Source organism: Centrocercus urophasianus, unplaced genomic scaffold (genome assembly GCF_019232065.1).
Source record: "Centrocercus urophasianus isolate 14NV4802_14NV808 unplaced genomic scaffold, USGS_Curo_1.0 seq_17, whole genome shotgun sequence".
In the NCBI taxonomy this organism is placed as follows: Eukaryota; Metazoa; Chordata; class Aves; order Galliformes; family Phasianidae; genus Centrocercus; species Centrocercus urophasianus.
In genome coordinates this window covers 25594348-25620703 of record NW_024884722.1, presented here as the reverse complement: position 1 = coordinate 25620703, position 26356 = coordinate 25594348, and the positions used below count along the sequence as shown (strand labels likewise).

At 37.4% G+C, this 26356-nt stretch overlaps 1 long non-coding RNA gene across 1 annotated transcript; it reads left to right on the top strand.

Annotated features, from left to right (window-relative positions):
- Nucleotides 1-4747: 4747 nt before the first annotated feature.
- On the top strand, nucleotides 4748-25522 carry LOC122159893. Its single transcript, XR_006168695.1, has 3 exons — nucleotides 4748-4837; nucleotides 5912-5986; nucleotides 25350-25522. It is a non-coding gene; the product is annotated as an uncharacterized LOC122159893 (long non-coding RNA).
- The last annotated feature ends 834 nt before the right edge of the window (nucleotides 25523-26356 follow it).

The following is a 26356-nucleotide window of genomic DNA, read 5'->3' as shown; positions in this document are numbered from 1 at the left end:
TCAACTGTCAACAATGTTTAAATTGATCAGTGGAGATGCACAAAAATCCAAACCTGAACAGTTTGTTTTATTGTGAACAGCACTGCAAGGACAGCATAGTTTGGAACTGGCTTGGATGTTTTGAGGATTTCCTTCTTCTGGGGCAGTAGCCTGTATCTTCTTGCTCTCTCATAACTGTTCTCTGATGTCCCTTTGCATTGATCATTAATAGCATTGGCAGGAACAATTTTTTTTTTTCCAGTATCCACGGGTCTGATATCATATGGGTAAAATAACAGTTTACCAGCCACCTTCCACTGTGTGTGATACTTGTTTAGGACAATGAGAAGATGACTGTGTGACCACAATGTGGAGAAGATGACTATTGGGTCAATAAGCACTTTACATATGCCAGCTATTAAGCACTATCTTTGCAGTCTTGTGATGTACACATGTATAGATGATTCATACTGGAAAAATAGAAGCTCATTCTCTGCCTGGTCCAAGTTGACAAAGAATTGTGACAGTAACATTTCTGTTGCTTGTTTGTGGAATTGTTATTAACTGAACATCTCTTTTTCCCCTAAGATTCCAGTTTCCATAGAGAATTAACTTGGGATCACAAGTGGTAGTAGTCCTTGCCATGTTCAATATTAAAATCAAACAGCACACAGTTTATTGGAGAACTTACTGTATTTTTCATGTGAATGTTCAAGGCTTATTTCTCTCATGTAGTACAGTCACCTTTGGGTAATACTACAGCATAGAGCACTTAGCTCCAGCACTCATACTCCAGAATTACAGAATCGTAGGATCCTTAGAGTTGGAAGGGACCTTTAAGGCCATCTAGTCCAACTCCCACGCAATACACAGGGATGGCACAGCTAGATCGGGTTGCCCAGGGCCTGATCCAGCCTTGCCTTGAAAGTCTCCAGGATTGGGGTATCAACCATATCTCTGAGGAACCTGTTCCAGTGCTTCACAACCCACACCGTAAAAATTTTTTCCTTGTATCCAAACTAAATCTACCCTCTTCAATCTCAAAATTTATGTTTACATTTATGTTTCAGTTTCTGTATTGTTTACAAGACCTACCATCCTTTTTGCAATCTACTCCATATATGTATATGCTTTTATTGTATGCCCTGCTCAGTAGAAGATCTTAAAATACTCATAGAACTATTTTCATGATTCAAGAAATTGAGGCATTGTCATAGTTTACTGAATGAATATAAGTTTTATTAGTTGGCAGTTAGGTGTGATGTAAGATAAAGGAAATTGTGTAGTTCTGTGTGAGCTGCTGTCTAGGAAATATTTAAGCAATGTTGGTAATGCCAGTGTGAGAGAAGGCCACACAGCAACCTGACAAGCTTGTGACAGTCTCTGGCATCCTGAGAAGAAGAGACAACTGCAGACAATACTTTACCTCAGGGGGGAAAAAAAAATAAATCAATCTATAGGTATGTGAGAAAGCTTTGCTCGCGCTACAAAAAATGTTATGTAGATTTTGACAGGGTTGCCTGGTTGCAGGATGTCACAGGACAATGGGGAGAAGATTTAGCTGAATCTACTCAGTAAAAGCACATGGAATCTGGTGGTCCAAAGTTTTGGAAAACTGTATCTCTGTAGCAGCAAAATGAGCCTAGTCTTAAGGTAGTTACTTGGAGGTCAGAAAATAAGCTAGCTTAAATCTATCACTCCACCCACACACGTAATATTTCCTCCTACCCGATTTTGTCTGATGGGTAAGAGAACAGTTGCTGTGGAAACTGTGAACAGAGAAAGCATGGGTAAAAGTTTTATATCTGTTCATCTTCAGGCCTTTTTAAGAAGAAGGATAACTGCAATTGCTAATTCTATCTGTTGTATGATTTGAGAAAGACTGTGGGGTTAACTTGAGCCTTAGCCAGATATTCATAGGTGAGAACGGATTTAGAAGAATTATAATGATGCTCTCCCTCAAAAAAAAGAGTTTACTAGGGATCTCAATAGACAAACATATCCATTCAATTGAGATTAGTGTTTAATATTGCTATGATAGTTTAAGAAGACACCTGTGGAAAATTACGAACATTGTGATGAGAAATTCAAACATAGTGATAGTGTGTTTTTAGCAGCCTTCGAAAACATTATTTCCTTTTCACATCCTGACAATGTATTACATCTTGTACAACACTCTATCTTAAATGTTTGTAAAGATTTTCAATAGAAAAATTGCATTAAGGATTTCTAAACAAGTAAGAAACATGAGGACATAGCTCTTCATGTTGTTTCATATCCCATCTGATTTTGTTGTTGATGTGTTCTCATCTTTGTGGGGTTTTTTGTTTGCTTGGCTTGTTAAGAAAAGTAAGGTAAGAGGTAGGGGGGGAGATTAGAGATTAAAAAGTGAAAGCATCCCTGTGTTTATTGAACATTACAAGCCTTTGAGTACACTGCCTTCAACAAGGACTTCCACATCAGTATTTCTGTGAAAATCATTTTGTTTCTGGTAACCATCTAAGTTGATCAATACTCTACTAAAAAAATTAGCCAACAATCTCAGTGAGTAATTCTCAACAGATGAAAATGGGGGCATTTAGTGGAATGGAAGATAGCAATTAGTATTTATTCAGGATTTTAAAATGCTTTGAATAATCCAATGAAAATGTACTGTAAGTATATTAGAAATCGTTTTAGTATCATTGGTGCGTAGAAGAAAGAGTTTTCAAGCTGTTCTGATTAACGTTCCATCTTTTCCTTTATGCATGATTTTGAGAACCAGCTTTCTGTTGTGTTTTGAGTGACCAAAATTTACAATTTGCAGTAAGAGCCAATATTGTAGCTGAAACAGAGTTGTACATGAACAACAACAAAAATTAAATACAAAGCCAATCGAGTTACACTAATTTAAATAATTGTTTTAAGTTGCAAACAGTCAAGAGAATTGGGTATTCTGGGTTCTTATACATCTATTTCTGAGTGCGTGCCTGTGGTAGCACATGGCCATATGATTTAATCATTGCTAGAAATGAACTGGCATTGCATGACTCTGATAGAATATAATTGTTAAAATGCTTGTAAATATGAGGAATTGAAATATTAAATAACATAGCTCAGGATAAACGTTTTCATTTGATGTTGGAGAGATTTGGTACTGTTCTACCTTAAAGGGAAACGGATTCAAAGCTAACAGCATGATTCATGTGTTTATCTTTATTCCTTCTGTATGCAAGCTCAGTATCTTGAATATCAAATGGTTACGTTACCAAATGCTTCTAGCTGCAAAGCATTCCAGCATATTGCATTGATGCTTCTGTCCAATCACTTAACCTATTTCTTTTCACACTCTCCAAAGACATCCAGATGGTTCCATAATGTACATCAAAGCTCAGGCATAAAATGCACTTCAGTAGCACTCTGCAGTTCCACACTGGTGGATCCCAGTGCAGTGTTTTCAGAATAGTGATTACTTCAGAGGAAGCCAGTTTGACAGAATGTGTTTCATGGAGGTGTTTATAGCTTTGTTGATGGGAATACATAACATTGTAAAGCTGATGCTGCCTCTTTTTGTATTAGGAAGCAGATCAGTTGATCTTTTAACACAAGTCTCATTCAAAAAATTCCCAGTTTCGTTGAGCTTTAGTTGTGATGATCATAGCTCTCTGTCATGTGCTGTTGTGATGCACTTTCTGAGGGGTGGTAGCATTATCTCAGGGTAAAGGTTTACCATAGATGGTCCTACTGCAGAGTCTTTGTGTGCAGCCGTCAGTACTTGGTGCAAGGAAGACGTGAAAAGGATGGTTGTAACAAGTATTGAAGTTCGTGTCTGCTTAGAGTGTTGTGCATCCAGCATGCACAGTATCTTGCACTGTGGTTTTTCCAAGAAGCTGATCTTCAGGAGCATAGTGGGAACACTGGGCGCTGAAATACAGTTCATGCACTGTACAGCACTGGTGTTTTTTCCCTATCACAGAACCATGAAAATGGTCCTTTTCCCTCTTTTTATATGAAAGACTTTTCTCCTGCCTTTACAAGGTTTAGATTTCAAGTGCATCAAACATCATTAGGAGGCAATTAGAAATAGATTATCTAGAAGTAAAATGCATGTGACTTAAATGTGTTGAGGAACAGCTATTGAAGTATGGAATATGTTAGCGACTTGACTTCTCTGAGTTCCTGTATGTTCATCTGCTTAAAGAATGGGGAGGAAGACAATTGTAATGTGTATCAAAAAAGGACAAAATTAAGCAATTTGTTTCAAGTATATGAAAAAGCTTGTTGTTATCATGCAGTGTTTAAGGTTCAAATTATCTAAAAATATACCTGTAAGTCGTGATAGGGCCTTGCTGATCTGGTAAAAAAGGCAAGCCAACGCATTAAAGTGGAACAAGTATTTTTGGCATGCCTATTTTTGAAGATATTGCTCATATCCTCTCTGTAGCTACCTAATATTGCTTTCCTACAGTTTTCAGAATAAAGGGAGTATGACAATATTTCCATGAATGTCTTCCTTACAGACTGAATGAAAAGCACCTGTACTTTAATAATACAGATCTTCTAAATAGTTGATGAATCAATAAAATACCTCTATAAATTGTAGTATAAATTCTTAGCCCCACATGTACTAGCCTTTTTTTTTTTTTTTTAGCTTTACAGACTAATGACTCTAAATAATAAAATACTTTGTAATTTATAAAAAGAAATACTAGTAATAGTTTTTCTGTTCTGGTCTTGCGTGCCTTTTGGGGCACAGAAGGTTTGGGTCTTCTTAGGTGATTGTCACCTAATGACTTCTGATACAGGAGCAGAAAAAGTAATGCAATCTCTTTCTGGACGGTGAAGCTTTCCCCTGTGAACCTGGAATCTTCTGATATGGGTGAGCAAACTTTGTCGTGCTTTTCTATTGTGCCAGTCCTTCCTTCCTCACACCTCTGTTGTAACGCCTTTCCCATCATATTGATCTGTCCAATTGCTACACAATCTTATATATTTTAAAATTTTATTTAATGATTTTTTTTTTTTAAAATCAGAAAGCGTTCTTACTTGCGTTGTTAAAGGAGTTCCAAATCAGACTGCTTTGTAAGAGATCAGCTAGGAGCTGTAAGGTGATGTATAGGGGATGGATAATTATTGTGGTCTTGACAGTGCCAGAGCATTGTGCAGCGCAGTATCAATGCAGTGTAAGCATTCAGACACAGCTAAGCTGTCCAGCAGAGTGAAGTGTCTGTCATCTTTAAGCATTCAGTGGCATAGGACATGAAAGCAGCAGAATAAAGTGAGCGTAGCTAATTCTTTTCACTCCTTAAGTTTTTTTGGTAAGATGGTACATAGTGTACAGGGTAGAAGAATCAGATCTTATACTCAAATCAGGAAAGTGCGGTATGAAAATAAAGATTAAATCTCAATCTTCCCATTACTGTAGTGCTTCTACTACAGTGCAGCTTCCAAGTATGTATTTCCCTTATTAATTTAGGAAGTATTAAATACAGGCAGTGTTTAATGCATGTAATGAAATATAAGTTACATCATCTGCCTTTCACAGACCTTGACCTGCTGTTGATAATGGAATGATCTAGACATGTGTAAAATTAGAACTTCTCGTGTTATCACAAGGCAGTCTAATATGATAGCATATGGGAATGCTTTTAATGGCTTACAAATACTGAAACGTGTGTGTTTCTTGTTTATATGAATGAGGACAGAAGTCTTTATCATTTGTGTTCCTAAAACTACCCTTGAGATACCTTTTGTATCAGATGCAGAGATACAATACTAGCAATATCAGTAATGAGGCATTAAGAAGAAAAGTAATTTCATTATTACTGTGATATTGCATTATCTTTAATGTTGCACGGAAATTTTTTGAGATGACGACCAAATATGATTTTAAGGATAAAAATGAATGACTTTGTGCAAACAGCTTTTTTTGCTGTTGTTGTTGTTTTCACAGCTTAATACAATCCCAGGCATGATAGTGCTGGATGTGTGGCAATATAGAATTATGATTCTACTGCATTATTAGAAGGTAAGATAAAAGATTTTGGTGTACAAAATTAAAAAAACAAAAAGACAAGGATTCCAAGGTAAGCAGGTGAGTAACTAGGAAGGGTATATTGTATTGCAATTTTCTTTCTACTGCTTACAAATACTAAGAAAAATGTTTGAATGTTGCAAGCTTCAGATTGTTCTAGTATGTTTACTTTGTTGTTGAAGGCAGGTAAGAAATAATTGCTACCAATTCCCTGAAAAAGAAGTGTTTTTTTACAATTGGAATTGGATTTATAGAATTTGTTTTTGAAGCGTGCCTTTGCTGGACAATGTATGTGAACATTTGTCCAGCTCTTGATATATATATGAAAACACACCATCAGATTGTGCTGCTGCTTATTTTGTGACTTTCCTCTCTGTGGAATTCTGTTCAGCATGTTTGATCCCTAGTTTGGCACATAGGACTTGCATATCAGATATATGTAAAGCATGGGGAAGGAAGACTGTTGTCCTCAATATAGCACCAGTGTATTTAACAAGATCATGTACTATCTATCTCAGGCTGTAGTTGAGAATGTCAAAACTTTGACTTGTTCTTCTTCACAAAGTTTTTTAATACGGGGATCGCTGTTCTCTCTGTTCATTACTTGATTTGTTAGATTTTATCTTTGTGTGAACATTCCTTGACTTTAGAACAAATTTGTGTTGCTGAAAAATAATCTACTTACAAAGCAGATTATGGTGACTGGTTGAAACCTCTGGCCTTTCCAGAACACCATTTGTCTGTGAAATTTAGTGGATTCTTACTGGATTAAGCAGTGATAAATCCTTTCGTGAAAACTGAGTAGGCCCCTAATGAAGCCTTACTTCAGTCCTTTGAAACTTTTCTGAGGGATGGAAATTAAATGTGATTACAGTCTGTCTGCTGGTACATTCTTTTCATTCAAGCAAAATGTGTTAAAAGTAGTTCATAAACTGCCTTTTGTAATTTAGCTTGCCGTGTCTGTGTGAAGTGCCTAATTATTTCCCCTAATGATGTGATAGAGTGGTTAAACATTTCAGTGTTAATCTCCTGTTGTAGGAAGATCTCTCATTCCCTACTCAGGGTTCTCAGCTGACATTTTAAAGTATAAAATAAAAAAAATCATTCACAAGGGGTATCAACAGAAGCAGCTGCCAGTGACTGCTCATTTGCATCTTTTAATGATTACTGAAGCATACAGTTGACTTGACAAAGGACAAACAGCAAGTATGTGCATAGTTGCACTTTGAAGATGCTGGTTTATGGATCTTGCACCTTTCTGAGCACTCAGATTAATCATATAATGAATAAATGTGCTTCCAAAAATTTGACATGAACTGGATTACATTCTCTCGAAGAGTATTTCTGGTGGAAACTGCAAGGCATGTTTGACAGTTACCCAGAGTTATCAGGCATGTATGCACATACATAGGTATGTACGTTTGTATATGCACTTATAAGCACTATGAAAAAGAGTTACTGCTTACCTTCTTCTGGAGCCAGAGTTTTATCTGTTTTATGTGTTGATATATTTTGCTTATAAAAAGCAAAGGCCCTTAAGAAATTATTAATTACATATATTCGTTGTTATTCTAATAATTGTCATTAAAGATATATTCGTGTACATTTCTGAAGCTGTTTGAATTAAATATTATATTTTAGTATGGCAGAGGTGGCCAGTGTTATAAACACAACATAAAAGCTGCAGTCTTCAGCAGCATCCTCTTGCTTGTTCTTGATAGATTGCATCTCACTAACTGACACATCCAGTGTTCATTGATCCTTGGAATGGAGCAGCAAATAGAACAGCTGTTAGATTTCTCATTTAAGTTGTTTCTAAAGGAAGTAGCTTATTTATAATGTAATCACTTAAAGCTTTTTCCTGTGGCAGGGTGGAAGAGAGTTATCATGTTGTCAGAGGACATCAATAAACTTTGTTCATAGGAACCTGCCTGTTAGACTCTCCTGAGTTGAACCCTAACATTAGCAGGGAGAGAAAAGTGCATAGCTGTATATGTAGCCCTGTGGCATGGCATCCATGTCTTAGCTCTGTCAAAGAGCTTCTGTAAACTGCTGCTGTGCTGGTGAGGACATAGCCCAGTAATGCACTGCTTACTAATGCTTTGCATATCCAAGACATAAACAGTTTATTATTCAGCAGAGAGTGTAACTGGTCCCACTTCTCTCTCTCAGATGAAACCCGTGTAATTTTTAAATTCAGAAATAAAATTTGTTTTCATATAGGATGCAGATTATTCATACTCTTGCAAAGAACCATTTCAGTATCTGTTAAGCTTTAATTATATACTACCTTTCTATCTTTCAACTGATGTTTAACATGGTATTTTCTAGAGTATATTTTTATGTTGAAACAGGCAGGGTTGCTTAACAGGGCTAAATTATAGTTTTGAAGCATAAGTTCTCAAACTTTGCTACATAGTACTGCTGGTGAAGTTTCAGCTGGCAGTACTAGCAGCTTCTGGCTGTTAACTGATGTAGGAAGTTGCTTGGGCAGTCCTGGCTTGTGGTATAGTAGATGCAGTCTCTTCCATGAGTCCCTTTTATTACCTCTTCGGCTTGAGGTAACACTTCTGGTCTAGTGTGGAAGCAGTTCAGCTACACTACCAGTCAGCTGCCCCAAAATGTTAGTATTGGGCATTTGTGATGGAAATTGCATATATTCTAGTCCCTAAATGTTTTAGAAATCCTAATTTGAAGAGATTTTTTTTTTCTACTGTGCTGAAGTTCCTGCTGAGCCTTCTTTAAATTTCAAGTATTGAAGAGGAATTTAGCTTTGAATCACAGAATCACAGAATCACAGAATTGTAGGGGTTGGAAGGGACCTCCAGAGATCATCGAGTCCAACCCCCCTGCCAAAGCAGGTTCCCTACAGTAGGTCGCACAGGTAGGCATCCAGGCAGGTCTTGAACATCTCCAGAGAAGGAGACTCCACCACCTCCCTGGGCAGCCTGTTCCAGTGAAACTTGAAACAGTGAAACTGATCCAGTGCTTTGAAATAGCTTTTTGCTTTAAGGAGAAACTTTATTGATCAAATAAGCAAGAGAAAAGAACCCCTACCCCAACAGAAAAGATACTGCTGTCTGTTTCCAATTAGAAAATCCCATATGGTTAACTCAGTTCTTTGGTTGGAAAAGTTCCTAACTGCTTACACGTCAGTGTTGAATCTTGTCTTAATGAATCAGCTCCCTCTTGCAGAGAATGTCATATATACTGAAAGTTTAAGTAGTTTAGGCAGGCTATAAAAAAATTATATTATCAGTAATAAATTTCAGAGCTAGTGCTGTGACAGGTATATTAGTAGTTTTAACAATATTGTATTTATAACCTTACTTCGGGAAGTGTTACAAAGCTAATATAATCAATTCCCTATAAATGCTTTTGCAGTACAGCAGAATATTAAAGACTAACTCTGATTTTCATGTTGCTTTTAAACATTTGAATTTTGAGACTTCTGTACAAATTTTTAGAGTGCCTACATGAATTTCTTGTGCTTTTTAGTAGTCTCAGACCTATCTTCAGATGTGAGGTAATTATCAGTTTTGAACTAATTGTCATCAATGAAGGCATTTTCTGAGGGCTGTTTATTTGACAAAAATGAGATGAATTGCACCCTTGGGGGGGGTTTCCTCCTGTCACTGTTGCTTTGAATAGCTAAAAAGATCTTTAGGCATTGTAAACTTCCTTCTGAAATGCACTTAGGGAGTATTTGGAAGTGCTTATTTATTTGCATCACATAGGGACCCTACATATGTTTTCACATTGCATCTAGACTGATGTAGAGCTCTTACTCAAATATGTGTGGTAACCCTATGCTTGGTCTTCCTGCTAGTTCCTAGTGACTCAAGCGTTTGAATTAGATAACATCATTGACCAGCTTTATTGGCAACATCAGTTCAATTCACTCTGATTTTTAGATTGGATGCAAGGCAAGGATTTGGACAAGTGCCTGCAGACCATGGCTATGTAGGGCACTAGACAGAGGTACCTGGCTGAGGTGATCTTGGGAAAATGTATCCTTAGATTCTTGACTTCAATCCTTAGCATCACACCTGAGGTATGAGGTAGCCTCACTGAACAATATGTGAGTACTGTGTTTTATAGCATCTAGGAAAGATTAACTGAATGAGCACCTTTATCTTGGATTCTGGGTTTTGAAGCCTCTGTGCATGTGTGTGTTAAGGAAGGTGGTGTGTACAGGCTGAAATGAAGCATGCATCATGACTGGCAGATGCCTGAAAAAAACAAAGAAACTATGTGTAACTGAGATTTGGATCCAAATCTACATTTTGAGGGATGGGAAGCATACTTTCCAAGAGCCAGAACTGTTGGCACAAGCAAAGCTAGAAAGATTTGCCTCAACTCAGGAAAGCTTAGCAAGTTGATGATTATAAAGAATAACTCCTCTGGAAGAAGCACTGTACTGGAATCACACATTATATTAAATGCAGTCTTCCATTAAGTTTGGCCCTTCCCTGAGCGTATTGCTTTGAATCATTTTGCTTTTCTTGTGTTTTGTTTGTGTTGTACCAAAAGGTGATTTCAGGAGACTTCTGGAGGGTTTTGTGCGTGTGTGTGTGTGTGTTTTTTCTTCTGGTGTAGGACTGCTTCAACCTCATATTTGTGTTTGGTTTATTGATTGTCTTGGCCTTCAGCATATAACATAAAGTATTCAAAATACATCAGGTTGTTGCTATTTTTTCTGAAAGGTAATTAGAGTAACAATTTTCCCATGTATTTTTGTAAGTTAAAAATTAAGAAAAATACCTGAAAATGATGGTGGACTGGATAGTTTCTAGTACTGTGCAGTTTAAAACTCATAATTTGTGTTTCTGTCCAATATGTTGTTTAAGCTGTGCAAATCATGTGATTTGTTAGGTAGCAAAACATGCAATGAATCTGTAAGGTTGTACATAAGGATTATTTCATTTGCTATTTTGTTAAGCTGAGGTCATCCTATTACTACATAAAATGCATCTTTAAGATGAAATTTCATTGGGAAACTCAAGGTGCTAGTTAAAAGCTTTGAAGACTGGTGTACAACAGGTTGGCTATGAGCCAGCACTATGCACTTGTGGCCAACAAGGCCAATGATATCCTGGGGTGCATTAAAAAGAGGGTGGCCAGCAGGTCGAGGGAGGTGATCCTCCCGCTCTGCTCTGCCTTGATGAGGCCACATCTGGAGCACTGCATCCAGTTCTGGGCTCCCCAGTACAAAAAAGGCAGGGATCCACTAGAAAAAGTCCAGCTGAGTGCCAAAATGATTAAAGGCACAGAGCATCTGCTCTATGAGGAAAGGCTGAGAGACCTGGGATTGTTCAGCCTGGAGAAGGCTGAGAGGGATTTTGAAAGTTTTTAAACGTCTAAAGTGGAGGAGTCAAATTGGTGAGAGAGGACTATTTTCAGTAGTGAGCAACAATAGAACAGGAGACAACAGGCAGAAACTAGAACACAGAAAGTTCCTTACAAGGAATAACTTCTTCACAGTCAGATGATGGAGCACTGAAGCAGCTGGCCTAAGGAGGCTGTGGAGTCTCCTCTGCAGATATTCAAGATCCGCCTAGACATCTGTTTGTGCAACCTGCTGTAGGGACCTTGCTTTAGCAGGAGGATTGGGCAAGGTAATCTCTAGAGGTCCCTTCCAACTCAAACAGTTATATGAGATCTTTATGTGTGTATATACTAGAATTTAAAACCAGGACATATTTCAGTTTCTAAGTCAATACATGGATTTAGTCTAAATGATAGAAAGTGTGGTCAAGATTGGTTGTGGAATAAATTGTTCAAAAGTGTTTTGATGTTGAATATAATGATTCAGTCTGAAAAGGACCTATGAATGTCACCTGTTTTATCTCTTTACTTAGGTTTCCTGAGTTTTTCTAACATAAGCAGTTGTACAAAATTATGTTTTTTTATTGCTTTGTCTGGAAAAGAAAACAGGCAAAACTTGTTTTATTCAACAAAAATATTTGATTACTTCCTTATATATTCATATTTACAGCCAAATGGAAATAGGAAATCAAATTTCTGTTAATTCAAATACAAAATGTGAAATATTTAAGAACTTGCAACACTTTCATCTTTTGTAGTAAAAAGGTCTATTTAATTATGTAGAGCTGCTGGCCTATTTTCTGGCAATTTTTATTTTAAAAATAGTCTTGGAAAAGATGCATTTTGTCAAGGATTAGCTATTTTTGACGCAACTGGTAAATAAAAGTTTATTAGGTTGAGGATAGACTGTAGCTAAAGAGAGAGAAATGCTGGCGTGCTCTGCAACTTTCCAGTTAAATGTTAACTTTGCCTGTTCAAGGGTCAAATGGTACACAAACCTGATGTCCCTTAATCTGGAATGTGCTTTTGTTTTTTTTCATTTCTGTTTACTGATTTTTTTTTTTCTTTAAAATGTAAATAATAGGATACGGATTCAAAAATTTGTATTAGAAATTCGTGCCTTTTCCATTGCCATTCTGGAAAATAAAGTGAGCTAGGGAAGTCTGTTCTGTGTAAAGAGGGTAGGAATGTTTTATCATTACCTCAGTAAGGAAAGGGAATCCTCTTAAAAGCTCAGTTTTGTTAGGGGAAGATTCAGAGATTCACCGTGAGCACATTTCAGATGCATTCTACAAATAGTTGCACTTGAAGAATAATTCAGAAAATATTGCAGGAAAAAAATGAATGTACAGAAATCCCAAGCAGAGGACGCTGCTGGCAGAAGTAGCTTTAGGTTTTGTAATTGGGAGAGTCATTTAGTGTGAAGTGTTGATCTGGGTAAACATAATGAAATGTGAACATGAGGTGATGAACTGGCTATATCTAGGCTGAGCAGAGAGCTGGCACGCAGGATTTCTTTGACTAGAGCTGACACAAGTTGCTAAGACCATTGAGACATAGTGTGAAAACTGTCTGTATTTGCAAACCAAGGTGCCAGCCTGGCTGTGCTGCTGCAAGCTCTGCTGCTGTCCTGAACTCCATGGGTATATTAGCACCTGGTGTGTAGAATAACTTTCTATGTCATGTCAGAACTGAGACCTTGTGTCTAAATAATTGCTTTTTAGGTTTTATGATCAAGCAAAAGTAAAAAACAAACAAACAAACAAACAAAAAAACCCCTAACAACTTAGAGTGAATATTGACTGGTGGAGCCAGGCTCCACCCCTCCTAGACCTATTTAAGAGCTGGCTACCAGCGGGGAAGGATCTCATGTGGAGATCCCTTCTTCTGTTGCTTTCTGTAGGTGAGCCTAGCCTACGGGTAAGCCTTCCATTTATTCTCCTTATTATCTTAGTCTACTTTGCCTCACTCTCTTGTTCTTTTGTGATTATAACATCTTAATATCCACTGATTGTACATCTTAATATCTATTGATTATACACAGCATGTATGACTTTGCACGGACTCATCAGTATTGTGCTTACTGGGTCCTCAGACAAAGCAGTATTGTATCTTTAATTGTTAATTTTGAATCAACAGGATGACATTAAATGTATATCAGAAAATAAGTTTTGAATTTAATGCACATTAAGAAGTGGATTTTGTTGCTCACCTATTTTTCCTATCATGCATTTGACGTCCCTTACACTCATCTTTTATACAGGCAGTGCAACACTCAGCCTTCAATCTCATGGCTTCTGCATCCCTTGGTTGCGTGGCTTTCTATTATGTGTGGGGAAGTGAAGCCCCTCTATTAAGTGGACTGCTACAGAAATGGCTGACTTTTTACTTCTATCTTTTTCCCTCAGCAACATGATATAGGGATCTTATAACAGTTATATCAACTATTTATATTAGGATTCATGTCTCTATATGGCTTAACGTACTCGATGCTTTAGAAGTTATTGTGGTAGAAGTATTGGGAGTTTGCCTCCTTGAACAATTTTTCTTTGTAAAATTTAGGATGTCATGTGACCTTCCAAAAAGTATTTATGAAACTGCAAGAACCTTCAGACATTAGGCAGAAATCTTGGTATAGCAAGGAATAGTGGAATTCATCTTTTTGTCCTTCAGGATAAAGCAGGCAAATTGTGATGCTTGAAAGCATTTGTTTTTGTGTCAATTACTGCATCATCATATAGTATCTTTGTGTCCTTATGTTCTGACAGACTGTCATCATGTATAATTGTAATATGCTACATCTATTTTTCAAAATTAATTGGACTTCATCAGCTTTTTGTGTTAGGAAGTTTCTCTGAAGGAAAGTCAAAATAATGCTGAACATTGCTGTAAAATTAGAGTTTTCCTAGATATAGAGGACAGTGCCTATGACTCAGTTATACCGACTCAAAAATGTTATCTAAGGTGTATGAAATCTTCACTTGCACTCTTAAAAACCTTTTGAGATTATTTAAATTTCATAGCACCTGGAATAAGGTGTTCTTAAAATAAATTGGCTAGTTGAAATAAACCTTTATTTAAATATTGACTTGCAAAAATCTGACTTTTTTTTTTTTTTTTTTTTTACTTCTGATACACTGTGTTTTCATTTTTGGACAAATAGCAGAATCATAGAATTATCTAGGCTGGGGAGGACCTCTGGGTCACCAAGCCCAACTGCCCATCTGATTTGCCAGTCCTATTACTAAACTGTTTCCCTTAATGCCACATCCATACATCTCATAAATAGCTCCACAACTTCCCTGGGAAGCAAATTCTAATGCCTAAACCATCTTCTCCATGAAGAGATTCTTCCTGATACTCAATCTAAACCTCCCCAGCACATCTTGAGACTGTTCCTTTGCGTCTTATCAATTGTCACCCGAGAAAAGAGAGCAACACTTCCTTGCTGCAACCTTCTTACAGGTAGCTGTAGGGATTGATGAGGTCTTCATTCAGCTTTTTCTCCAGACTAAACAACCTCTGTTTCCTCAGTTGTTTTCTCATCCTTTCACTAGTTTCATTACTCTTCTTTGATTACAGTCCGGCAACTCGACATTGTTCTTGTACTTAGGGGCTCAAAATAAACACAGTGTTTGAGGTGCAGACTCACCAGTGCAGAGTACAGACAGACAATCACTTCCGCAGATCCTTTGCTGCTGGGCAGCCTTTCAGCCATATTTCATGTGCCTGTATCTCTGCATGAGGTTTTGATTTTGATGGGCTCTGCAAATTTTTAATAAAGATATGAAATGGAATACTCTGAATAATCAGAAAGAACAATAGCTTATGACTTTTGGTTTAGAGGCACTCCGACATGCTGTTCTACTTGACTCAGTATTGATAAACACTTGGAATCAAGACAGATCTCGTGTCTTGATTGTCATCAGAGCAGCAAAATCATGATGCTCTGTTTTAATAAATATATTAAGTTTTTAATTTAATATTGTTAATAAATATATTAATAAACCATAAATAAAATCTATGTCATCTGCTGGTAATAGCATAGTCAGGCTATTGCCAGAGAGCTTTCAGAAAGCAAATTCACTTGCAGTTGAGGCCTTTGTTTGTGAAGTGTGTTTCAACTCTTTGTTCAGGGGTTTCAAGGATCAGGTGCATTTGGATCACCTAGCCCACAAGTTTCTGACCTTTTGGTTTGCCTGGATTGCATTGAATGAATAAGAATTGAGAAATAGTGTTTTATAGAGAATTTCCTCTATCAAATAGTGTTATTATGCTCTTTGTATCTGTTGTATTTTCCCTGGAAGTAAATAGGAGGCATTACTTTTGGAGTATCCTATCTAGTTAGGATACTGAGCAGTGTTCCCTCAAGAACCTAATGCTTAATTGTAACAAGTTTCAGAATTTGCAGAAGATATTCACAGCAAGAAAGGGGAATTCTAACCTATAAAATTTTTTTTGTAGGAGTGAAGAGAGAGAAAGGGAAAGAATGATGCTAATGTATCTAATGTATAGCATTAGTATTTTTCATGCAGAAATGACACACACTGAATTCTCTCCTACTTATGTTGCCTTTCAAGGAATAGATGTGGGTTATGACTCTTGCCTCCACATTTTAAAATTAGTCTGTTTGAGGGTCAAGAGATAATACTTTTTTTTTTTTTTCCAGAGAGCTAGAGAAATGGAGTGTTTAGTTTAGTAACGTTTGCTGGTTGTTGTGCCCTGGTACATAAGAGTTAAAGTAGGATATATTTGCTAATTATGTAGCTGCTCCATCCATTGTTCTTCATAGCATTTTCAGGGATTAGGAAGACTTCTTTTTTTCCTACTACCTTGCATACTCTCTGTTTGTAATAGTGCATCATATCAGCCTCGTGGTTTTGAAGTAAATGTGCTATTGTAGCAGAGAAGCAGCCGTGACTATAAAACAGCATAGTGAGATTTTGAGGAACCACTCCTGGGCTAACAGTTTCCTGTAGAGCTGGTTGGTCTTGCTTGGAATGTTTCTTCCTTTCTATGTTGGAAGAGAGTGAAACAACATCTGCAGTTCAGATTTACCCTGCCGCTTTGTGCTGCAGTTACTAAACAGTGTAGACTGTAAGCTTGTAAACAGTCCTGACATGAGAAAATACTGCATTGAAAACACAAATGTAAGTTTCCATACGTGATCTTATTATTGCTTGACCCTGGAAAGGAACTTTATTATTTATTTATTATTATTTATATAGACATTATGTATTATTATTGCTTCTGGAGAGGTAAGCTGGAGTTGGATCCAGAGCATTATACGGGAACTTTGTTTTAAGGGTGCTAAAAGGCACAGTTATTAAAACTATTTTGAAGGGAACCTTAACGTGATAAATCTTACAGCTATGACCCTGTTTCCTGTTGAAAGTCTTAGTATTTCAGTGATATGTATATTTCTAAACATATGTATTTGTTACCTCTTTAGACTGTGTAAGTGTATTATTGAATCCTGACTTATAAAGAGCTATTTAAATATTCTTGGCTTGCTATTTCTTTCCTATGTGGCATCTCTTCTTTCAGAGACAAAAATATTCTCCATGTGGTATGCTGACATTTCTTCACACTCCTGAAGAATTGCTTTGAGAGGCATTTTTTGTAAGATTCTTAAGTGAATGAAAAGATTGAGCACAAGCAAAGAAATGGATTAAGCGCCTTATTTTAATCATTTAAATGTATGTATATTTGCATGTGAAAGCTGCAGTATTATTCCAGTAGAACTGTTGTAATAAATAATGCCAGTCACTGTCTAACTTCTATTTTATTTTTAGATGGACAAGCCTCTCTGGAGACACACCAATTCTTATTTAATTGCCCTAGAATTTTAAGATTGAGATGAACCCATTAATGAATCAGGCACTGCTGTGAACTGATACGGTTGCTGAAATGCCAGATAGTCTAAAATTGCTATCATAGAAAACAAAAGATAAAATTAGATGACTGTCTTCAAGAGTAATGGTTATATCTACATGTAATACAGAAACATCCTTGTTGATGTTGAAAAGCTTTATTTGTCGGGAAATAACGGTGACACCTCTGCAATAGTGTTTGTAGTTACATAACCTAACAGAGCTTTTGCCAGTGGAAGGACAGGAAAGCTGATCATGATTTCAGACATGTTAAAGAAATAGTAGAACAGCCTTGCTCGGGGAGAGGCAGAGCTGTGTTTTCCCCACTTTGGACAAAATCTGGACATCCAGATTTCTCAGGTAGATCTCAGACATGCAGTGGAACTTCAGTTTGGACAGAAAGATTGGAGTTCCTTGATAGATGGAAGTTCACAGTTGTTCTCAGAGTACTGCAGCTGAATGAGTTCAGAGGTAGATGGAAAGGAAGTGGGAGGGTGCAGTACTACTCCTGGCTAGAAGGGCCCTTTCCAGGGCCTGACCACACTTTCAAAGCAGAAGCTTTTCCTTGTGTCCAATCTGAACCAGCCTGCTACAACCTGAGGCCATTCCCTCTTGTTCTGTTACTGCTGCCTGGGAGAAGAGACCAGCTGCCACCCCACCACAACTTTCTATCAGGTTCTTGTAGAGGACAGTAAGGTCTCCTTAAGCCTCCTCTTCTCCAGGCTGAACAATCCCAGTTCCCTCAGCTGCTTCTCTTAAGACTTGTGCTGCAGATCCCTCACCAGCTTTGTTGCCCTTGTCTGGATGCTTTCTGGGCTCTTTCTTGTAGTGAGGGGCCCAAAACAGAGCACAGTACTTGAGGCACAGCCTCACCACAGCTGAGTACAGAGGGGTGATCACCTCCCTGCTTCTGCTGGCAACAGTATTCCTGATGCAAGCCTTGATGCCATTGGCCTCCTTGGCCACGTGGGCACACTGCTGGCTCATGTTCAGGTGAGCATCAACCTGTAATACCAGGTTCATTTCTTCCACAGTCTTCTAGCTACTCAGCCCCAGGCCTGTAGCATTGCCTGGAGTTGTTTTGACCAAAGTTCAGGACCCAGCACTTGGTCTTGTTGGACTTCATCCTGCTAGCTTCAGCCCAGCAACCCAGCCTATCCAGATTTTTCTGTGGGGCCTTCCTGCATAGAAAGTCATGATTTGCATAGAAGCTGTACTGCCTCTTAGTAAAAAGATGTATAGAGGTGTTACTACTTTCGTACTGTTACAATGTGACAGAAATTAACAGTGAAAAGGAGCCTGGTCATAGTAGCTTATTATATTTGTAATCTTTGTTGATTTATTGATTTGGATATGTAACCAGAGATTGAATTCGCTATTTAAAGGTTAGATGGAACACTATGTTTAGTAGCCTTTCTTTCCAAGATATTGTCAGGGAGAAGACAACAATTTCCAGCTAGTTGTGAAGTAGAACTATACCTTTAGTCAGCATTCTCTCTTCACAAATCCTAATGCCTTCAAAGCATTTCAGACTTGTATGCCAATGCCTTTGAGTACATCACAGAGGAGATCAATCAGGCTGTGATTTTTGAGGAACTCACAGGTGAATATCTTAGCCAGGTGACCGGTTTCCACTTGAAAAACATCTCTCAACAGCAGGGAAATTCATCAAAAACCTAACAGTAAGAAGGGCAGCTGCTCACTACACGTTGCTCTGATGAGGTTGCTGTGTTTAACCTAATATTTTAAAAATAAAGAGGAAAGTCAAGAGGAAGAAAGGGAAATCTTTAAAAAGACTATTGTCTCTCAGAGTAGCTCTCCAAATAGTATTCCCCCATGTTCCTGATGACTTATTTTCTTGGTTGGTTTTTACTGGACATTAATAGAGGAACCCTTGGGTAAATTTACTTATCCCTTTTCCCTTTCCAAAAAGATGCGGAGAAATTCTGAAGTGATTCCGAAGGGGCTATGGTTGCTTTAGAAGCAAGCAACAAAGGAAAGCAATTTTGCTTGAACAAATAGAAACAGAGTGCGCAGCAAGTTACAAAAAGGAGCAAATAAGATGTAAAATGAAAAGGCAACGTTCCTTGTTTTAATTATATTAAATGATAGAGACAAGGGAAGAGAGGATAAGAGGGTATTCCTGTGTTCACGAAGAAATTATGGAGTGCTTTGAAGAGGAAGAGACCTCATTACTTTATGTCTGCTGCAACCCTGAACTGATGAGGACGGAAAGGCTTTGCTGGTTGAAAACAGATTACCCAAACTGCGATTAATATTTGATTTTTCTTAGTTGTCCTGTGTAAAGACAGAGCCAATGTCAGATTTCTCTGTCCTAGCATATGATTTGTCATCACATCATGTTAGAGGAGAGACCCTGTGCTGCTTTTTGGTAGAGCTCCAGGATGGTTGGAGCTTTTTTCAAACTTCCAGGCTATAATAATTCTGGGCATTGGAATTTTAATATTTAGTGAAATGTATTCAAAGAGAAGAACACAGAAATGATCTGCAACAACCAAGAACCTTCTACCAAGTTTTCACCAATATTCCCCATCCTTCCCCCTGCTCGTGTATTCTTTAGAAGCAGATGAAATTCTTGGCAGTAAACCATGCACCATAATATGTACAAGATTTTCTGACATACTCAAGAACTGATTTACATTTTGCAGAGGCTAATGTTTCTGGTGTTACATTGCTCTATGAAAGCCTACTCAAATGCAAATGTCGTGGGTGCATTAACTAGGCAATTAGATATAAAGATATAATCCCTGAAAATACAAGTCTGGTTTTCTTGATAGATGTGCTTGAAAGAAAGCAGATGTTTGGTTTGGAAGTTTTTTATCCACAGGTATGTTATAATGAAGAAAGGATTTAAGACTCCACAGATGGTGAAGCTACATTTTAAGTCAACATAGGCTCCTTACGGATTTATGTATTTTTTAATTTGAAAAAATAAATCTTAGAACAAGGTTGTAGTTTAACCCGGCAAGTAGCTCAGCACCGCACAGACGTTCACTCACTCCCCCGAGGTGGGATGAGGGAGAGTGGAAATGAACTGGAAATGAAGAAATTGTGGATTGAGATAAAAACTGTTTGCTAAGACAGGAAATGAAATGGAAACATAAATGTAGTGATAACAATATGTATATATAGGTGTATCTCTATATACCCAGCAACGCATGCAATGTCTCACCACCTGCTGACAAATAGCCAGCAATCCCTAAGCAATGGCTGGCCCCCAGCCAGTTCTCCTCAGCTGTGTGGCCTTCTGCACGAGGTGAGGAAAACAACATGCTGATAAATAGATCAGCATTATGTGTATTTCACTAATACAGCCGTTCAGAAACTCGGTCTGGTCGCATTCAGTTACTAAGTGTCTTAAAATGTATCTGCTTCACTTAAAATATGTACATGTAGCATTTGAAGAGTTACTTGGGCAATAAAGCACTCAAACGTTAAAGTAGTGTGAGTTGTTACACTGGTTTCCTGTGGACCACCACTGAGAATTGATGCTGATTTTGATTCTTTGTTTCAGGCCAACCTGAGGTTAAGAGACTGAAGTGATCACACCCAAAAAGGAGCTATGGTTTGTTGGGTTGTTTGTTTGTTTGTTTGTTTGCTTGCTTTTTTGTATTCTTTGAAATATTTTTTTTTTCTTGGCCAGTTGTATTTTTCTGATTGCATGCAATACCATTTTTAATACTTCGGTAGAGCAAATAATCTGGGTACACTGAAGGTCGTGTGTAAATTTTCCTGAAGTTAGTACTTCTTTTCCTAGACTGTTTTTTTTTTTTTTTTCTGGGTAGAACTTGACTGCAAACTTGAAGCACTTTTAAATATTCAAAATTTAAATAAGCATGTGACTTGTAGAAATGTTCTGTATTTTTTGCTCCAACTTGTGTATATTCGTCATTTCTTTGGTGATGGTAGAATTAATTTAGTAATTACTTCCCTCTAGATTGACTACTTGAGTAATTACTGGAACAATCTTTAAAGTAATTACTTCTTTGTTGACTAAGAGCAGTCTTGATAGTGAAAAATCAATACATGTTAGCAAATCAAAATTTGAAGGCTTTTCTGGTACAAAGCTGGTTCACTAGGCAAGATTAAAAGGGTTGTATATGAGACATATCTGTGTGGTGAATGCAACTTCCCTAGTTCCCTGCAACAGGCACTGTGCCACTGCTTCATTTTCTTTTCAGAATATTGCTTGACTCAGGTCAGCTGTAAAGAACAAGCAAACTCCTCTTGCTGGGCCACATAGTAATTTACCATATTTAAAAATTTACACTATAAGTAGTGGACTATTCTTTAGAATAACAACAGCCAGAGTGCTAAAAATATTGAGTCTGTGAGGACTGTCACATGCAGATTTAGCCCAGTGTACTTCTTTGAGAAAATCATTAATTAGTAAATAAAAAAATATATATACTTAATACACTGGAGTTCTTCAGAACGAACTGTAGTGACAGAGTGAATTGAGAGTTTGGTTCTGAAAGGCACGCTGTCAGTAGAACGTCAGTAGAACAGGGCTTTTGTAACAACGTGGTGGTACCTTTTTGACCAAACGTTTGAATAGTGACTATAGAAAAATCAAAGCTCTACTTCTGCCTCTGTGTACTTGCAAAGCAACAGAATTTAGTTGCTGATTTTTTTTTTTTTTTTTCCTAAAGCTTAATTTTCTAATTTAAATAAAGCTGCCTTTAGTTGTGCATGATGTGAACGAGTGCGTGGTTCACACCGTGATGCAAAAGACTACCTTTGCTTGGCATGTTATTATTTCTGCTGTGACTGAAATTCCCTACAATTTTGATTCCCTAAAATCAAGGAATGCCTGAAATTCCCTTTCTTTTCTAGAAAACTTGAATTTATTCCACTAAATATTTGTTTCACCCAACATGCCAGCTTAGGCATCATGCATTTGGAAGTGTTCTCATGGGTGATCATTAGAAATGCTGTATCTGACGTATATGGTCATGGTAGTACAAGGATAATTTCCCAGCATTTGGAAGAGTCCTTTTGGGTAAGGGGTAGGAAAGAGATCTAAACTTGTAAATGTTTCTTTGTTACTCATAATCTGACTCTTGACAATCTTTCTGTTTACTTTTTTCCCTTAGCATATTATCAGCTTTAGCGTCTTTAGTTTGCATTTTATTTATAGAACTGTAGTGTATTTAAAATCCCAAAGAAAGCATAATTCAGAAGCATATAAGTTTTGAGATTGCCACTTGTGATGTGGAGGAATAGAACCTCTCTGATAATTATTCACATGCAAAATGTAAGCATATTTTTAGTTACTGACACAGTCTACTGCAAAAGACACAAATTCTCCATGATAAAGGCTGGAGTTCTTTTTAGCCATCAACAGATTGTTAAGTGTTTGCACTTAGAGGAGGTTGGTAAGTAAGATACTGTATCGGAGTTATCTCTGAGTTGCTAGTTAGTGTAGTGTTTATATAAAAACATTTGAAAAACATCTTAGTGCTATAGAGGGTATCTAATAAACAAATTTTGAAGAAATCAAGGTCAATGCAATGTTGGCTTTTCACTGCTGTAAGCGATATTGTGCCTTTTGCAATTCTTTGGGGTTTCTGAACAAAATGATGACTCCTTGGCTCCATTTCCTTTCAGTGTCTTCCCTGAGTACAACATTACTCTTCTTTCAGTTTTACAGTTAATTGAAGTGGTTGGAGTTGAGCCAGTTTGACCAGAGGGCTACAGCGAGGCCATTTTATAATCTTGAGATACTTAGCACTGAAGATTCTCTGCAAAGATTGCAGTATTGCATTGGAATTATTCTCTATACGTTGAAAGTATGTTAAATGCTTGTGCTTGAAAGGGGCAACCAGTAGGGCAGAAAGTATTTTATTTACATTGGATTAAGAATGGTGTAACTGACCATGAGCAATCAGGGAAGGGATCATGCAATATAGAGGAATTCAGAGTTGGGGAAGCAGAAGTAAAAATCCTGCAGGAGTGTTGTTTTCAAGAATCCTAGCCACACAGCTTGCCTTGTCTTTGAACTGAGCAAGGGGAGTGTTCTAGGATGGAAAGACAAAAGGACCCTGGATACCAAAATATTATAGCAGTGGTTGGCTGTGTAATTTCACCAGAGTATCATAGAATATTTGAATAAAAGGCTCACAAATACTTTAGCATAAAATCTATAATGAAGTGTAGTCTTTAATTGTAGTACTTTCAAAAAATGGACGTAGTAAATAACACTGTTACCATTGACTTGATTTTCATTTTTAGAGAATACTGTAGCAATGAAAGCTTGCCATCGTTTTCTTTCTTTTTAATAAAGCTTTTATAGGAACAGTACGTTTTAAATCTGGCAAATAAGACTGTATAATTCTTATGAGTTTCAAGATGCTCTAAATGTTGGTTTCGTGGTTGTTCCATCACTTATTTTCCCTAGTTGGTTTATAGTATTACCATAACTTTTACTGTAACTTTTGTTAGATCAGTGTTTAAAAATAATAATGACTTTGAAATGGCTTTAAATAATAATGACTCTATTTGTGTGATGTACTGTGATTTACAGAAATAATACTATAATCAGAGTACTTATTGATTTTAGTGTTTGTGATGAACATTGATATACAATTACAATAACAAAAAAGACAAGCTGTTAGTCTAAAATAAAGTTTATATAGAAAACTTAATCTTCTAAGGCCTGGAGCTACTGTCACGATAAAAAGGGCCCCTACCCACAGTATCAGTTAGCTGCCAAAATAATTGTAGTAGTTTACTCTGAAACTCTGTGTTCTCCCAATAGGGAACTATAAAGTGGCACAGCAGTGTGAACTGGGTTACTTTCTTGCCAGTGGCGACAAGCTGTTGTCTAGAAAAACCTAATAAAGGTGGTGATAGTGGGTGTGTAGTTAGTAGAAGTCCTACTAAAATTTTCTTGTTTAAGGTGTGTCTTTCATGGAGCATGAAAGCTGGCTTAAAAATGTGAGTTTATGAACAGTCAGCAGGGTGTATTTCACAGACTGATGTTATCTGGGGAGAGAAGATAGAATTCAGTGTTTTCCAGGCCAGTTAGGCTGTTCTTGCTGACTTGAAAGATCATCTGCCTGTTTCATTGCAAATGTTTCTAGAATAGAGCCATACCAGCCATCTGGAAAAGAAAGGAAGCAATGAAATGATATTTCCACAGGTTGTTGCATTCTAGAATTAATTCTTATGCTCTCTGAGGGTCTCAAATCAGTGCTTTGATGGAGTTAGCTCCAATTCTCTTATTCAGGACATCCAAATTATTTTTTGTTTATCATAGAATCATATAATAGTTTAGATGGGAAAGGACCTTTAGGATCATCTAGTTCCAACCCCTCTGCCGTAGGCAGGGCCACCTCTCTCTAGACCAGATTGCTCAAAGCCCCATTCAGCCTGGCCTTGAATGCCTCCAGGGAGGGGGCATCCATAACCATTCTGGGCAACCTGTTCCAGTTTCTCACAAATTAGGAAGAAAAAATTTCTTCCTAATTTCTAGTCTAAATCTGCCCTCTTCCAGTTTAAAGCAATTTCCCCTCATCTTGTAGCTACATGCCCTTCTAAAATGTCCCTCCCCAGCTTTCCTCTAGGCCCCCCCTTCAGGTACTGAAAGGCCACTATCAAGCCTCCCCAGAGCCTTCTCTTCTCCAGGCTGAAGAGCCCTAGTTCTCTCAGCCTATCCTCCTAGGCGAGGTGCTCCAGCCCTCTGATCATCTTTGTGACCCTCATCTGGGCCTGTTCCAACAGCTCCATGTTCTGATTCACCTATGCTTCACTGGGTAGACAGAGTCCTTGCTAGAATTTTGTGCTGGAACAGTTTGCATGATCGGAAAGTGATAAGACATTCCTCCTTATGATACGGGGAATGACTTTAATCTAAAATAGGGGAGATTTAGATCAGATGTTAGGAAAAAATTTTTCTCTGAGAGAGTGATAAGATTGGGTGAGATCCTGGGCAGCCTGATCTAGTGGTTGGCAACTCTGCCCATTGCACAGGGCTGAAATGAGATGATCTTTAAGGTCCCGTCCAACCTAAGCCATTTTGTGATTATGTGGGAAAGGAGAACATACAAATCCTTTACAGGATGAGTGCATGTTTATAGATTCATTACAGTGACGTTTGTTCTAAATGTTTTGTTTCATTTTTCCTTTTCCAGGGAATAGAAAACTGATGTGTTGAAGTAGAAGAATTAATGCTTAGGGTCAGAGATGTGTCTGGAAAGATGTAGAGAAATGAAGCGTTGGGCAGAGAGTGAGCTGCAGTACTAGATAGGCCCTCCCTTGCACCTGTCATTGCTGCTGTCTGCTCCCAGCGTTCCAGAATTAACTGTCATAGGTAAGAAGTTATTTTCTGCTCTGTGTGATTTTCTGACCCTCAGTAGAATATTTTACTTTTTTTTTTAATTTGAGATTAAGTCCAGCTGTATTAGTCAGCTGAAATTCAGTCTTTTCCATAGTTCAAAGTAATAATTTTATACCATGCCTACATCTAGTTTAGCTGTTTTAAATTGCTTTCAGGTGGTGGAATATTTAAGAATATTTTTTTTATATAATTAGTTTTATGCATTTCTCTGGTTCTGTACCTGTGAGCAAAGTAAGCAAGATGATCTGTATATAAACACAAAATAATTTTGAAAACTACCGGTGGGATTTAGGACAATAAAGATGGTTGTGGAATGGTCCCAGTTTATGTGATTGATGTTTTAGAGAAATCTCCCAGAATAGTCATATTATGACATTTTACACATGTACTGATTTCTCCAAAAAGAGGTAGTTGCTTTCTCATTTTAACCCTGCTACTGCCATTAGGCAGACTTTTCCTGTTGGAAAATTCACTGTACTTACTAACATCTACAACTCTCTATATGTTTTTTGGTAAAATGTGCAAATACGAGTAAAAACCCTGAGATTTTGCTATTTTAATATAACATGGAAGAACATGCTAGTACTTGAAAACTTCTGAATTAAACAAAAATAAAAACAACCAATCCAACAAGCATAATAAATTGTAAATTTCATACAAATTTTAAGGAAAAAATCTTCAGACATTTCTGTGATTTATTTACTTTCTATGCTCCTTGGTTTACTCTTTCTGTCTCCTAATTCTTCTGGCAAGCTTCTAGCTGATCTACTAGATAATCTGAATCTGAAGGCATTTGGATTT